General features: G+C 42.3%; 1 protein-coding gene across 4 annotated transcripts in view; it reads left to right on the forward strand.

The window, feature by feature from the left end:
* The window catches only part of LOC130274353 (fibrocystin-L-like), a 191,926-nt gene extending 188,938 nt beyond the window's left edge, over positions 1–2,988 (forward strand). For all 4 annotated transcript variants that reach the window (XM_056522599.1, XM_056522598.1, XM_056522600.1 and 1 more), the window contains one exon: positions 2,166–2,988. The gene's annotated coding sequence lies outside the window, so the exon portion shown is untranslated. The remainder of the gene's footprint in view (positions 1–2,165) is intronic.
* Positions 2,989–13,739: the final 10,751 nt, after the last annotated feature.

Here is a 13,739-nt window from a genome sequence, read left to right on the forward strand (position 1 = left end):
ACTGGGACATTGAAGGCCCATAACTACCCTGATAATGATCATTAACATTGCCATGTTTAACCCCTTAACTACCACGGACATAAATGTACATCCTGGTGTGACGGTACTTCGCGCACCATGACATACATTTATGTCCTGTACATGACTACGCGCATCAGAGTGGTGCTCGCGTAATGCACTGCAGGCCCTGGCTGCTATCAGCAGCCGGGGACATGCCGGTAAAGGCAGACATCAGTGATCATGCTTATGTCCGCCATTAACCCCTCAAATGCCGTGATCAATTCAGATCAAGGCATTTGTGGCAATGCGCGTGTTTAAATGGATGATTGGATCGCCTGCAGCACTGCTGCAGGGATCCAACCATCTAAAATGGCGGGACTCTTGATAAAGCCACAGATGTGGCGAAACTGTCGAGGGGGACCTGTACTAGTTAGTTTTTAATAAGCAGGATAGCCCTTAAGCAATAATATACACACCATGGGAAGCTGCAGATACTATTGTTTGTGCAACTAGTATAATATGAGCGGAGGTCCTCTGTAAATCACTGACACTCAGATACAATTGGCATACCTGCTTTTTTAATCACTGGGTGTGTGAGTTACAATACTGAAATAAAGTACAAACATTTTAAGTGGTGTGGGAAAGTAGGGTTTTGTTGAACCACCTTTAAGTTGGTCTATGAGTAAATTAATGTAAATTTATCCTCCACACACTAGTCTCATAAGTGTGTAGATCGAGCAGAAAATAACACTGATCAGTAAATGTGGAAAGTGAATGTGAAAAATCCCCTCACCAATAAAAATATAAATCGTCCCTTTTTGCCCATTTTACCCCCAAAAAGCTTTAAAAAGATTAATACACATATTTGGTATCGCCGTGTGCATAAATGTCCAAACTATCAAAATATAATGTTAATGATCATGTACGGTGAACAGCGTAAACGTAAAAAAATTAAAAGAAAAAAATTCAAAATTGCTGCTTTTTTTTGTCACATTTTATTCAAAATAAATAAATAAATTAAAAAATTATAGGGTGATTTTAAACATACTGATTCTGGTAAAAAAAAGTTTGATATTTTTTAAAAGCAGTACAATAATAGAAGTATGTAAAGATGGGTATCATTTTAATTATTTTGACCCAAAGAATAAAGAAACATGTTAAATGTCCTCACTAAAAAAATAATTTTTTGGGTTTGTCATAAATTTTATGGCAAAATAAGAGGTGTCATTACAAAGTACAATTGGTCACGCAAAACAAGCCCTCATATGGGTCTGTGGATGGACATATAGAAGAGTTATGGATTTTATAAGGCGAGGCGGAAAAAAAGAAAACGCAAAAAGAACCTGAGGGATGGTGATGGGACCCCGTTGATGATTGGGACGCAGAGATAAGATATTGATTTAAAAGCCATACTTTCCTCTTTAACCCTTTAACGACCACAGAGACGTAAATGTACATCCTGGTGCGGCTGTACTTAGCTCACCAGGACGTATATTTACGTCCTGTACATGACAGCAAGCATCGGAGAGATGATCGGGTCCTGTGCGGCAGGTCCCGGCTGCTGATAGCAAGACAGGGACCCACCGGTAATGGCAGATATACGCGATCATGTGGATGTCTGCCATTAACCTCTCAGATGCTGTGATCAATACAGATCACGGCATCTGTGGCAGCACGGCTACATTTTATGCTGATCCGATCGCCCACGGCCCGCGGTCCTTTCACCTGCCTCTGCTGCCTTCCTGGCTTCTTCTGCTCTGGTCTGAGATCGAGCAGACCAGAGCAAAAGATAGCCAATAACACCCTATGTCACATGAATAGAGGGGGAAACCCAGAGGTTTACGAAATTGGAGATTCAGCACCCACATAGAAAGTGGGTGCTGCAGGGAGATCACATGGGGTCTAAGCAGTGGGCCCCCCGCGATCGGACATCAAATCCCCTATCCTTTGGATAGGGGATAAAATGTTTTTGCCCGGAATACCCCTTCAATTTCACAGAACTGCCCTGACAGACATGCCCATGGCCAAGAGTAGCGCTAGGACGCACTCATATTCTCCTTTTTAGTGGGGGTGAAGGATGAAGGGTGCAGTCTCATAAGGGAGTCTTTACGTTCCATTTACATCTCAGGTCACCCCCATTAATCTTTATATTTCTCTTTCTACAGATAAGAACATTTCCAGAAGACTGAACATTATGGCCAATGGTGGCATTTCAGATACTTTATCTCTAAAATTGTATTGTTAGCTATGTGGTGTGATGAAATCATTATAAATTATCTCTTTATTTAAAAAGCTAAATCAAATGAAGAACTAGATCATAATTTTTCTTCTTCTTTCTGTAAATAATTTTTTTTTTAAACTGCAGCAATACTTTTCTATACATAAGAAGGGCAAGGGAATTACAATTGTCCTTTTTTTCTAGAAATAATCAATTAGTAGGATTTACCGTGATAATTGCACTAGTAAATTAGGCATGTATAAGGTAAAATGGGGAGTCATAAAAAGGAAAACTGAAAGAAGAAATATATGTGGCAGCGAATCATTGGATACAACCCTTCACCTACTGAATGCAGTAACTATAACCCAGGTTAGGAAATCTGGGTTCCGGATGTATAAAACAGTACAAAGCTAGCAGATTTAGGAAAGGACTCAGATCACTGGAAATGTGTTTGCATTGCAGCAGTTTTATGACATTGTGGTTTATTTTATTACAGATTTAGTTTTCTCAGTTAAAAGTGGGAGAATTGTTTTGGAAAAAAGTTTTAAAATTGCAAACTTAAGAATAGGCGTGGTAAATATTGTGTGACCATGAATTTTGCTGCAGATTCACAGTGGATTTTAATTTTCCTACATTGAAAGTTGTGATACCCAGAAAGTTGTGATGCTCAAAATTTTTAAAATCTGGACTACAAGTAAATTTTGAAGCAGAAACATTTCTTTAGCATTTAGATGAGATTTGCTCAGTACTGTATTCAAATAAAAGCTGTATTTGCACTGTATTTGAATAAATACATTTAAAAAAAAATAACCTTGTAGAGTCTCCTAAACACATAAATCCTACTTTACTATTGGAATATGTCTCTGATGGTGTTTTTTGGTGCCCTTAATGGCGAAGGGAAGAATTAAGCCAAATACTGAAGATCTTTGAACAGTTTAACATGCTTTACTTGAACTTAAAGGGGTACTCCATCCCTAGACATCTTATCCTCTATCCAAAGGATGGGGGATAAGATGTCTGATCGCGGGGGTCCCACCGCTGGGGACCTCCGCGATCTCGGCTGCTGCACCCCTGTCATCCGGTGCACGGAGCGAACTTTGCTCTGTGCCAGATTAGTGATGATTCCGGGGTGGAGGCTCGTAATGTCATGGTCATGCCCTGCTCGTGCCCCCTCAATGCAAGTCTATGGGAGGGGGCATTAAGGCTGTCACGCCCCCTCCCATAGACTTGCATTGAGGGGGCATGACCGTGGCATCATGAGCGGGGCGCGGCTGTGACGTCACAAGCTTCCAGCACTGCACCTGATGCTCTAAACGAACGCCAGGTGCAGCAGGGAGATCGATGGGGTCCCCAGCGGCGGAACCCCCATGATCAGACATCTTATCCCTATACTTTCGATAGGAGATAGGATTTCTAGGGACGGAGTACCCATTTAATTCTTCCACTCAATGAAGGCATAGTTCTCAACAACAGTAGCACATTCGACTGGAGAAATAGGTTACCCATAAAGTGGCAGGGTATATTGGGGTAGTTGTAACTGGTAGTTCTTCACACTAGTCATCTTTAGTCTCTTCTGAAGCAGGATAACATTATTTTAATATGTGAAGTTCAGTAAAGCTCAGAGGCAGGAGTGTCTGGTCTGCATATCCTATCAATATATATCTCTTTGGTTCAGTACAAATGCTTTTTGCTTGTCTCCCTGCTTCCACAATTCCCATATGTGGGTGCAGATCTGTAATCTCTTAAGAATTAAAAGCCACACTGCACTAGCCTTACCTGAAGCCCTAAAAGGTTTGTTTAAAAAAATGTAATATTCTGACCCCTATAACTTTTTAATTTTTTTTTGTATACAGGGATGTATGAGGGCTCATTTTTTGCACCGTGGTCTGTAGTTTTTATAGGTACCATTTTTGTTTTGATTGAACCTTTTGATAATTTTTTTAATTAAATATTTTATATGGTATACAAAGTTACCAAAAATACGCAATTTTAGACTTTGGTATTTTTTTATGTATACGCCATTGTCCGTGAGGTTTAAGTAATGTTATATTTTTATATTTCTGACATTTGCGTATGTGGCGATACCACATATGTTTATTTTTATTTTTGTTTACATGTTTTTAGATGCAATTTGGGAAAAGGGGGGCGATTTAAACTTTTTATATGGAACTTTTTTTTTTTTTTTTTACACTTTATTAGTTAGACTTTTAGGAGGAATCATTAGATTCCTCATACAGATCATTGGAGTTCCATAGAACTCATTGATCTGCGTGATCTGTGCTCATTTGGTTGAGCCTGGTCCACCCAGACTCAATCAAATGAAGAGCCATGGACATCAGGGAAAAAGCCACAGACACCGGCTACCTCCCCATTTACATGTCCCTTTAGACACTGCTGTCAGCTTTGACAGCGGTGATCTAAAGGGTTGATAGCCGGCCGCATCGAGTGCCGCACACCTGCTATTATCCTGGGTTCGAGACAGGAGCCCGCGCCATACACTGGTTGCCATCTCCTTAGATGGCAAATGGTTAAACTGCTATCTGGCGGCTGCCGGTTAGCCGTTTTTGCAATGACCATGACATGCAGAAGCATCGTGTGTTGATGCTGCCTTTAACATACGATTGGCTCTGAGAGGCAATGTATGTTGAAAGTATCGTATGTTGGGGCCATCGTATCTCGAGGGACCACTGTACTACCATGGGGCACTTGTGCATCTTATTCCCAAGATCTCTGTTTCCCCTTTCTCTTTTCCTTTCCTGCATTCAAACAGACCATCCGGATGTATGGAATACTTTTCAGCCAAAAACAATCCTGGTTTTAGGCCTTGCTAGACCTACTAAGGACAAAGGCAGTGTAGAACACAGCTCATCTTCCCTCAAGGAGAGGCAAATCTCAAACCTCAACTTTACCCCTAGCCTAAAATATAGTCAGTACTAATTGTATATGCAAAGCAGAATGTAAGAGCCTAAGTGTTGTGCATGAGTTAACTTCATACATTCAGAAAGCCTTTCAAATACAACAACAGCACTGCAAATACAAAAATACCATAAACACATTACAAAGCAGTGCAAAAGTACTATTGTACTTCAGAGAAAACACACATAGTGCGACTACCAACCAACAGGCCTTGCAGGGATTCAATTCGGACACTGCAGTTGCCATGCCAGGCTATTATATTTGGTTGTAGTGTTGGTAATCCTGCTTAGGTCAAACACATATCATGAATCCCTAAGCCTTGTATGGGTAACGTGACAAGAAGGAGGACTGGATTGTGGAAGAAAGGGTATCATGCCATGTAAAACAGGGCCTAAATCACCATTGCACTTAAAGGGGTACTCCCACCCTAGACATCTTATCCCCTATCCAAAGGATAGGGGATAAGATGTCTGATCGCGGGGGTCCCGCCGCTGGGGACTCCCGCATTATTGCATGCGGCACCCACCTGTTTTTTCACCGGAACCGCTGGAGGGTCTGAGTCGCGACTACGGGGACAGAAAAAACAGGTGGGTGCCGCATGCAATAATGCGGGGGTCCCCAGCGGCGGGACTCCCGCGATCAGACATCTTATCTCCTATCTTATCCCGCTTTAAAAGTCATGAGAAACTAATGGACTTATGTATTAAACAGAGATTATACTGGGTTGTTCATGAGGAAATAATTGGAATTTATAGATGGAGGATCAAATCAATTGGGTGGAATAATTATGGCACATCATTGTCTTTCTGGGTTGAGCAATTGCTCAGTACTACAATTCCCAGAATGCATTGCTTTTCCTCAGCTCTTTATCACAGTCCCCCTCCACCACCCAGTCTGCCTACTCCCCTTCCAAAGCAGTTCTGCCAGTTCACTATCTAGAGCTGTTGCAGAACATTTCCTTACACAGCAGACTATTTCTCTGCAGTCATTAAATTCATTCCCTGTTCATTCCCTCTGCCAGTGTTATTGCCCAGCACAAGATGGCATGCTATAGTCCTACCTCATTCTTCCCAAATGTCCCAATAAAGGTATATGCGTATATGACAAGGAGATGGTGATATAGCTGTAGAGTCTGGTCAGAGGTGGTGACATACATCACTCAGGGGGCAGAGCTTGAGCTCAGAAAAACCTCCTGACACCACCTGACACAGCAAAAGGATGATGCAATGTCTTGGGAGAGAGGGCAGAGCTGGAGAGCTGGAGACAATACCACACTGATAATGAAAGGACAACACAACTTCCTATTAGGGGTAAGTCAAGCAAAAACATCCTGAAGCCAGAACAACTTTTGACACCAGTATATTAATAATTTGTATTTCTTGGGGTGATAATTTTATTTAAATAATACATTTTATCATTTTCTGATACCAAAATCCCCCTTTAACTCCTTAAGGACCAAGCCCATTTTCACCTTAACCTCTTAAGGACGTGGGGCGTATGCATACGCCCTGCATCCCGAATCCTTAAGGACGTAGGGCGTATACATAAGCCCGTGGGAATTCCGTTCCCTGCCGCTAGCCGGTTGGGGACTGGACCGGGATGCCTGCTGGAATCATTCATGAGGCATCCCAGCACATCGCCGAGGGGGGTCCTGAGACCCCCCCCCCCCCTATGTCGGCGATCACAGAAAATCGCATGTCAATTCAGGCATGCGATTTTCTGCTATTCCGGGCTGATCGGGTCTCTGGTGACCCGATCATCCGGAAAATAGGGATGATCGGAGCTGTCAGTGCTGCGATCTCCTCCTATCCCCTGCCATTGGTCAGAACTGATTCTGACCAATGGCAGCGCAGGACAGTGGGTTGTCGGGCAGAACGGGGGGAGAAGTTGGAGGCCTTTACCTGAGGACCAGATGCGATGGGGACCGGCGATCATCAGAGACATCAGCGGAGATCACGGCGCAGGTAGGGAAATGACGGGGAGGGGGGGGAAGGAAGGGGGCAGTAAGCGATATTTACTGCTGCCCTTCCTAGTGGGTGCCAAACTACAACTCCCAGCATGCCTGGGCAGTCTAGGCATGCTGGGAGTGGTAGTTTTGCAACATCTGGAGGGTCACAGTTTGGAGACCACTGTTACAGTGGTGCCCAAATGGTAGCCCTCCAGATTTTGCCAAACTACAACTCTCAGCATGCCTAGACTGCCCAGGCATGCTGGGAATTGTAGTTCTGTAACATCTGTACCTTCAGATTTAGCAAATTTCATGAAATGTTTAAAATTGCTGCTCTAATTTGAAGCTCTCTAATTTTTTCAAAAAGTAAAAACATGTCCATTTTATGATGCCAACATAAAGTGGACATATTGAATTTGTGAATAAAAATAACATTTATTTGGAATATCCATTTTCCTTTCAAGTAGAGAGCTTCAAAGTCAGAAAAATGCTAAATTTTCTACATTTTCATGAAATTTGGGGATTTTTTCACCAAAAAAGGATGAAAGTAACGCCGAAAATTTATCACCAAAATTAAGCAGAATATGTCACGAAAAAACAAACTCAGAATCAGAATATTCAGTAAAAGTGTTTTAGAGTTATTAGTGCGTAAAGTGACGGTGGTCAGAATTGCGAAAACGGGCTCAGTCCTTAAGGTGAAAATGGGCTGCGTACTTAAGGGGTTAAGGACCCAAGCATTTTTTGCACATCTGACCACTGTCACTTTAAGTATTAATTACTCTGGGATGCTTTTACATTTCATTCTGATTCCTAGATTGATTTTTCGTGACATATTCTACTTTATGTTAGTGGTACATTTTTGTAGATACTTTAATAATTTCTTGGTGAAAAATTCAAAAATTTGATGAAAAATTTGAAAATTTTGAATTTTTTTTACTTTGAAACTCTCTGCTTATAAGGAAAATAGACATTCCAAATAAATAATATATTGATTAACATATACAGTATGTCTACTTTATGTTTGGATCATAAAGCTGATGTGTTTTTACTTTTAGAAGACATCAGAGGGCTTCAAAGTTCAGCAGCAATATTCCAATTTTTCACAAAATTTTCAAAATCGAAATTTTGCAGGGACCAGTTCAGTTTTAAAGTGGATTTGAAGGGCCTTCATATTAGAAATGCCCCACAAATGACCCCATTATGAAAACTGCACCCCTTAAAGTATTCAAAATGACATTCAGAAAGTGTGTTAACCCTTTAGGTGTTTCACAGGAATAGCAGCAAAGTGAAAGCGAAAATTCCAAAAATCTTCATTCTTGCACTCGCCTGTTCATGTAGACCCAGTTTTTGAATTTTTACAAGGGGTAAAAGGAGAGAAATATTCCTAAAATTTGTAACACAATTTCTCTCGAGTAAGGAAATACCTCGTATGTGTACATAAAATGCTCTGTGAGTGCAATAGAGGGCTCAGAAGGGAAGGAACGACAATGGGATTTTGGAGAGTGAGTTTTTCTAACATGTTTTTTCCGGGGCATGTCGCATTTAGGAAGCCCCTATGGTGCCAGAAAAGCAAAAAAACAACAGCACGGCATACTATTTTGGAAACTACGCCCCTCAAGGCATGTAACAAGGGGTCCAGTGAGCTTTAACACCCCACAGGTGTTTGACGACTTTTCGTTAAAGTTGGATTGGTAAATACAATACTGTTTCCCCCCCCCCCCCCCCCCAAAATTTTACATTTTTATAAGGGGTAATAGGAGAAATGGCTGCCAAAATTCGTAACTCCATCTTTCCTGAGAATGGAAATACCCCATATGTGGAGGTCAAGTGCACTGCAAGCGCACTACAATGCTCATAAGAGAAGGAGTAACATTTGGCTTTTGGAAAGCAAATTTTGCTGAAATGGTTTTTGGGGGGCATGTCACATTTAGGAAGCCCCTATGGTGCCAGAACAGCAAAAAAAATATAAATGCATGGCATACTATTTTGGAAACTACACCCCTCAAGGAACGTAACAAGGGGTCCAGAGAGCCTTAACACCCCACAGGTGTTAGACGACTTTTCGTAAAAATCGCATGCGTAAATGACATTTTTTTTCACAAAAATGCTGTTTTTTTCCCCAAAAATGCTTAATTTTTAAAAGAGGTAATAGGAGAAATTGCCCCACAAAATTTGTGACCCCATTTCTTCTGAGTATGGAAATACCCCATGTGTGGACGTCAAGTGCTCTGTTGGTGAACTACAATGCTCAGAAGAGAAGGAGCGCTATTGAGCTTTTGGAGAGAAAATTTGGTTGGAATAGAAGTCTGGGGCCTTGTGCATTTACCATGCCCCCCCCCTCCCCCACATGGTGCCAGAACAGTGGTCGCCCCCATATGTGACCTAATTTTGGAAACTACACCCCTCACAGAATTTAAATAATTTTTTCATTGTCACGGACAATTGTTCCAAAAGTCTGTCAGACACCTGTGGGGCATAAATGCTCACTGTACCCCTTATTACATTACGGGAGGGGTGTACTTTTCAAAATGGGTCCACTGTTCTTGCACTATGGGGGCTTTGTAAACACACGTGGCCTTCAATTCCGGACAAATTTTCTCTCCAAAATCCCAATGGCACCCCTTCTCTTCTGAGCATTGTAGTTAGCCCACAGAGCACTTTACATCCACATATGGGGTATGTTCTTACTCAGAAGAAATTGGGTTACAAATTTTGGGGGCTTTTTTTCCTATTTTTCCTTGTGAAAAGTAACACCAGCAGTTTAGTTAAAATGTTTCATTTTTTTTCCCATCCAACTTTAACAAAAATTCCTCAAACACCTGTGGGGTGATAAGGCTCACTACACCCCTTGTTACATACCGTGAGGGGTGTAGTTTATAAAATGGGGTCACACGTGGGTATTTTTTTTTTGTGCGTTTATGTCAGAACCGCTGTAAAATCAGCCACCCTTGTGCAAATCACCAATTTAGGTCTCAAGTGCGCTCTCACTCCTGAGCCTTGTTGTGCGTCCGCAGAGCATTTTATACCCACATATGGGGTATTTCCATACTCAGGAGAAATTGTGTTACAAATTTTGGAGGTCTTTTTTTCCTTTTACCTCTTGTGAAAATAAAAAGTATGGGAAAACACCAGCATGTTAGTGTAAAAATTTGTATTTTTGTAGACCCCAACTTCTCCTTTTTATAAGGGGTAAAAGGAGAAAAAGCCCCCCAAAATGTTTAACACAATTGCTCCCAAGTACAGAAATACCCCACATGTGGCCCTAAACTGTTTCCTTGAACTACAACAGGGCTCCAAAGTGAGAGAGCGCCATGCGCATTTGAGGACTAAATTATGGATTGCATAGGGGCGGACATAGTGGTATTCTATGCCAATGATTCCCAAACAGGGTGCCTCCAGCTGTTGCTAAACTCCCAGCATGCCTGGACAGTCAGTGGCTGTCCGGAAATGCTGGGAGTTGTTTTAAAATTTTTACTGGGGGGGGGGGGGGGCAGTGTAAGAGAGTGTATATGTAGTGTTTTACCCTTTATTATGTATTAGTGTAGTGTAGTGTTTTTAGGGTACATTCACATGGGCGGGGGTTTACGGAAGTTTCCGCTAGGAGTTTACACTGCGGCGGAAAATTTGCCGCAGCTCAAACTTGAAAAACTTGCAAAACTACAACTGACAGAATTTTACCTAACTCAGTATTTTCCAACCTGTGTGCCTCCAGCTGTTGCCAAACTACAGGGTGGGCCATATATATGGATACACCTAAATAAAATGGGAATGGTTTGTGATATTAACTTCCTGTTTGTGGCACATTAGTATATGTGAGGGGGGAAACTTTTCAAGATGGGTGGTGACCGTGGTGGCCATTTTGAAGCCGGACATTATTGGGAATCTCACAAGAAAAACAATCATGTGCTTGGTTTTATTGTAACTTTATTCTTTTATTAGTTATTTACAACTTTCTGCCCACTTATAAAATGTGTTCAATGTGCTGCCCATTGTGTTGGATTGTCAATGCAACCCCCTTCTCCCACTCTTCACACACTGATAGCAACACCGCAGGAGAAATGCTAGCACAGGCTTCCAGTATCCGTAGTTTCAGGTGCTGCACATCTCGTATCTTCACAGCATAGACAATTGCCTTCAGATGACCCTAAAGATAAAATTCTAAGGGGGTCAGATCGGGAGACCTTGGGGGCCATTCAACTGGCCCACGACGACCAATCCACTTTCCAGGAAACTGTTCATCTAGGAATGCTCGGACCTGACACCCATAGCAAGATGGTGCACCACCACATTATGGGTGTCAGGTCCGAGCATTCCTAGATGAACAGTTTCCTGGAAAGTGGATTGTTCATCGTGGGCCAGTTGAATGGCCCCCAAGGTCTCCAGATCTGACCCCCTTAGACTTTTATATTTGTTGTTATTTAAATCTTATACTTGGAGGTGTATAAACTCCATATTTAATGTGCCTTGATCACTATTAAGGCAGCATTAAGGTCCACCTGTGAGGCAACATACTAGCCAACTTGGGTGGGGCTTATAGTCTGCCCCCCTCCTCCCATGTGTGCCTAGCCACACTGGAGGTTACTGGTAGCAGGCTGTAAGTCGGGCCGAATGCTGCTGTAATTGCCCACTGGCCCCTGGTATTGTTTATCACGCACAGGTAGGTTAGTGTTCGGTCCCGTGCCACTTGAGAAACCTTGGCATTGGTGTGCGGGCTCTGGTGTGTCCTTCATCTAAGGATATACTGGCGAATGTCTCACATCAGTGTTGAGGAATAGCCAATGTCATTGTATATATCGACCACAGTAGTGCAACTAAATTCCTGTATTGCATTCTAATTGTTACACATCCACACCGTTTATCTGGTGTAGGAAGCCATTGTGGCACTTTTAGTCTACTGCAGGCATCCCCCATTGTATGCATTTTTATGCTGGGGATCACCCTTAGCAACAGACCACAAGGGCAGGATCTGCTCTCCCAGTATATATGCACAACTGCATTTGGGGTTGAGCACCTCCTGCCATTTGAGATCAAGTCTTTGTTGTTTAAACCGTATCTAGGCCCTTGACAGATTCACAGGTACAAAGTAGTACCCTATATAGATGAACATATTTTTTATTCGCTTATGAGGGCAGAAAAATGTGCTACAGTGCGCTTAAAGAAGTAGTGAAGTAAAACACCAGCTGGTGATTACTTTTGCCCATCTTTTTACAGTATCTAGGCTCTTGACAGATTAACAGGTACAAAATAGAACTCTACTTAGATATACGTACGTGGTATGCACTGATGAGGGAAGAAAAATGCGCTACAGTACGCTTAACCCCTTAATGACGAAGGACGTATATTTACCTCCTCCGCCGGCTCCCGCGATATGCCGTGGAGTTTTGGGTAAAATGACTAATGTCACTGCAAAGTAGAATTGGTGACGCAAAAAATAAGCCATAATATGGATTTTTACGTGGAAAATTGAAAAGGTTATGATTTTTAAAAGGTAAGGAAGAAAAAGCGAAAATGCAAAAACTGAAAAACCCTGCGTCCTTAAGGGGTTAAAAAACGTATTGGAGTAAAACACAAGCTGGAGATTTCTTTTGCCTGGCCTTTCACAGTATCTAAGACCTTGACAGACGAACAGGTACAAAATAGTACACTACTTAGATGTAGGTATGTGGTATGCACTTATGAGGGCAGAAAAATGCGCTGCAGTACGCTTAAAAAACTTATTTTTTCACAACACCAGCAGGACACAACAGTGCTGAGGCACAGAGTCGCTGTGTACTAAACCCAAAATTGCACGGGTATTACACCGTCTACAGACTAGTACAACCAACAGACCATTTGTTGTGGAACAATTGTTTCTCCATCCTCTGCTAAGGTTTCTCAAGCTGAGCCAGCTTGTTCAAATGTATGAGGCAACACACAGCTTTCTGCCCCCTCTCTGTAATACAATGCTGTAGAAAGTGACCGGGAGGATAATGGCTGCAGTAAAAATTATTTTCAGTGAAAAACGCACTGCTCTCTGTCCACCAGAACATTGACGTGACTAGGAGGTGAAACTCTGCTGGAAACAGCTTTTCTGTGTAACACACAAAGCGCTGACAGTCCTGTGTTTCTGCAGTGAAAGGATGAAGTGACTAGCCGGAATATGGCTATCGATTATATAGGGCTGTGACACAGGGGTGACTGGCTGCTGATAGTCTGCATCCTGCATGCGATTCAGGGTCATCCTGCCTACCCTTGTTCCTGCCTTCTCAGAGTTCCTTGCCCCATGTCCTCACATGCGGATCCATCATTTTACATGCCCTGGAGCCTGGTCCGCACTAAATGGAGTTTAATGAAACGGTTTGTGCGATAGAATTGCAGCGATATTTGCATTAGTTGTGAATCAAATTTTTCATAAAATTCGTAACAAATTTGGATTCCTCATATTCGATTCACTCATTCGCTCAGTGTAGGCTGCAACCTTGTAAACCTTGCCCTTTACCTGTATCCCTGCAATATTGGGCGACTGCCTGATTTTACACATGAGTGGTTTCTTGGTGAGAATAAATATCAGTGGGGACAGGGGACACCCCTGTCTAGTGTCATTATGTATTGAAGTCCCCTGAGAGTATGCTGTTCCCCCTCACACATGCTGTTGGTGAGGAGTATAGAGCCATGACC

This window comes from Hyla sarda, chromosome 5 (assembly GCF_029499605.1).
Source record: "Hyla sarda isolate aHylSar1 chromosome 5, aHylSar1.hap1, whole genome shotgun sequence".
In the NCBI taxonomy this organism is placed as follows: Eukaryota; Metazoa; Chordata; class Amphibia; order Anura; family Hylidae; genus Hyla; species Hyla sarda.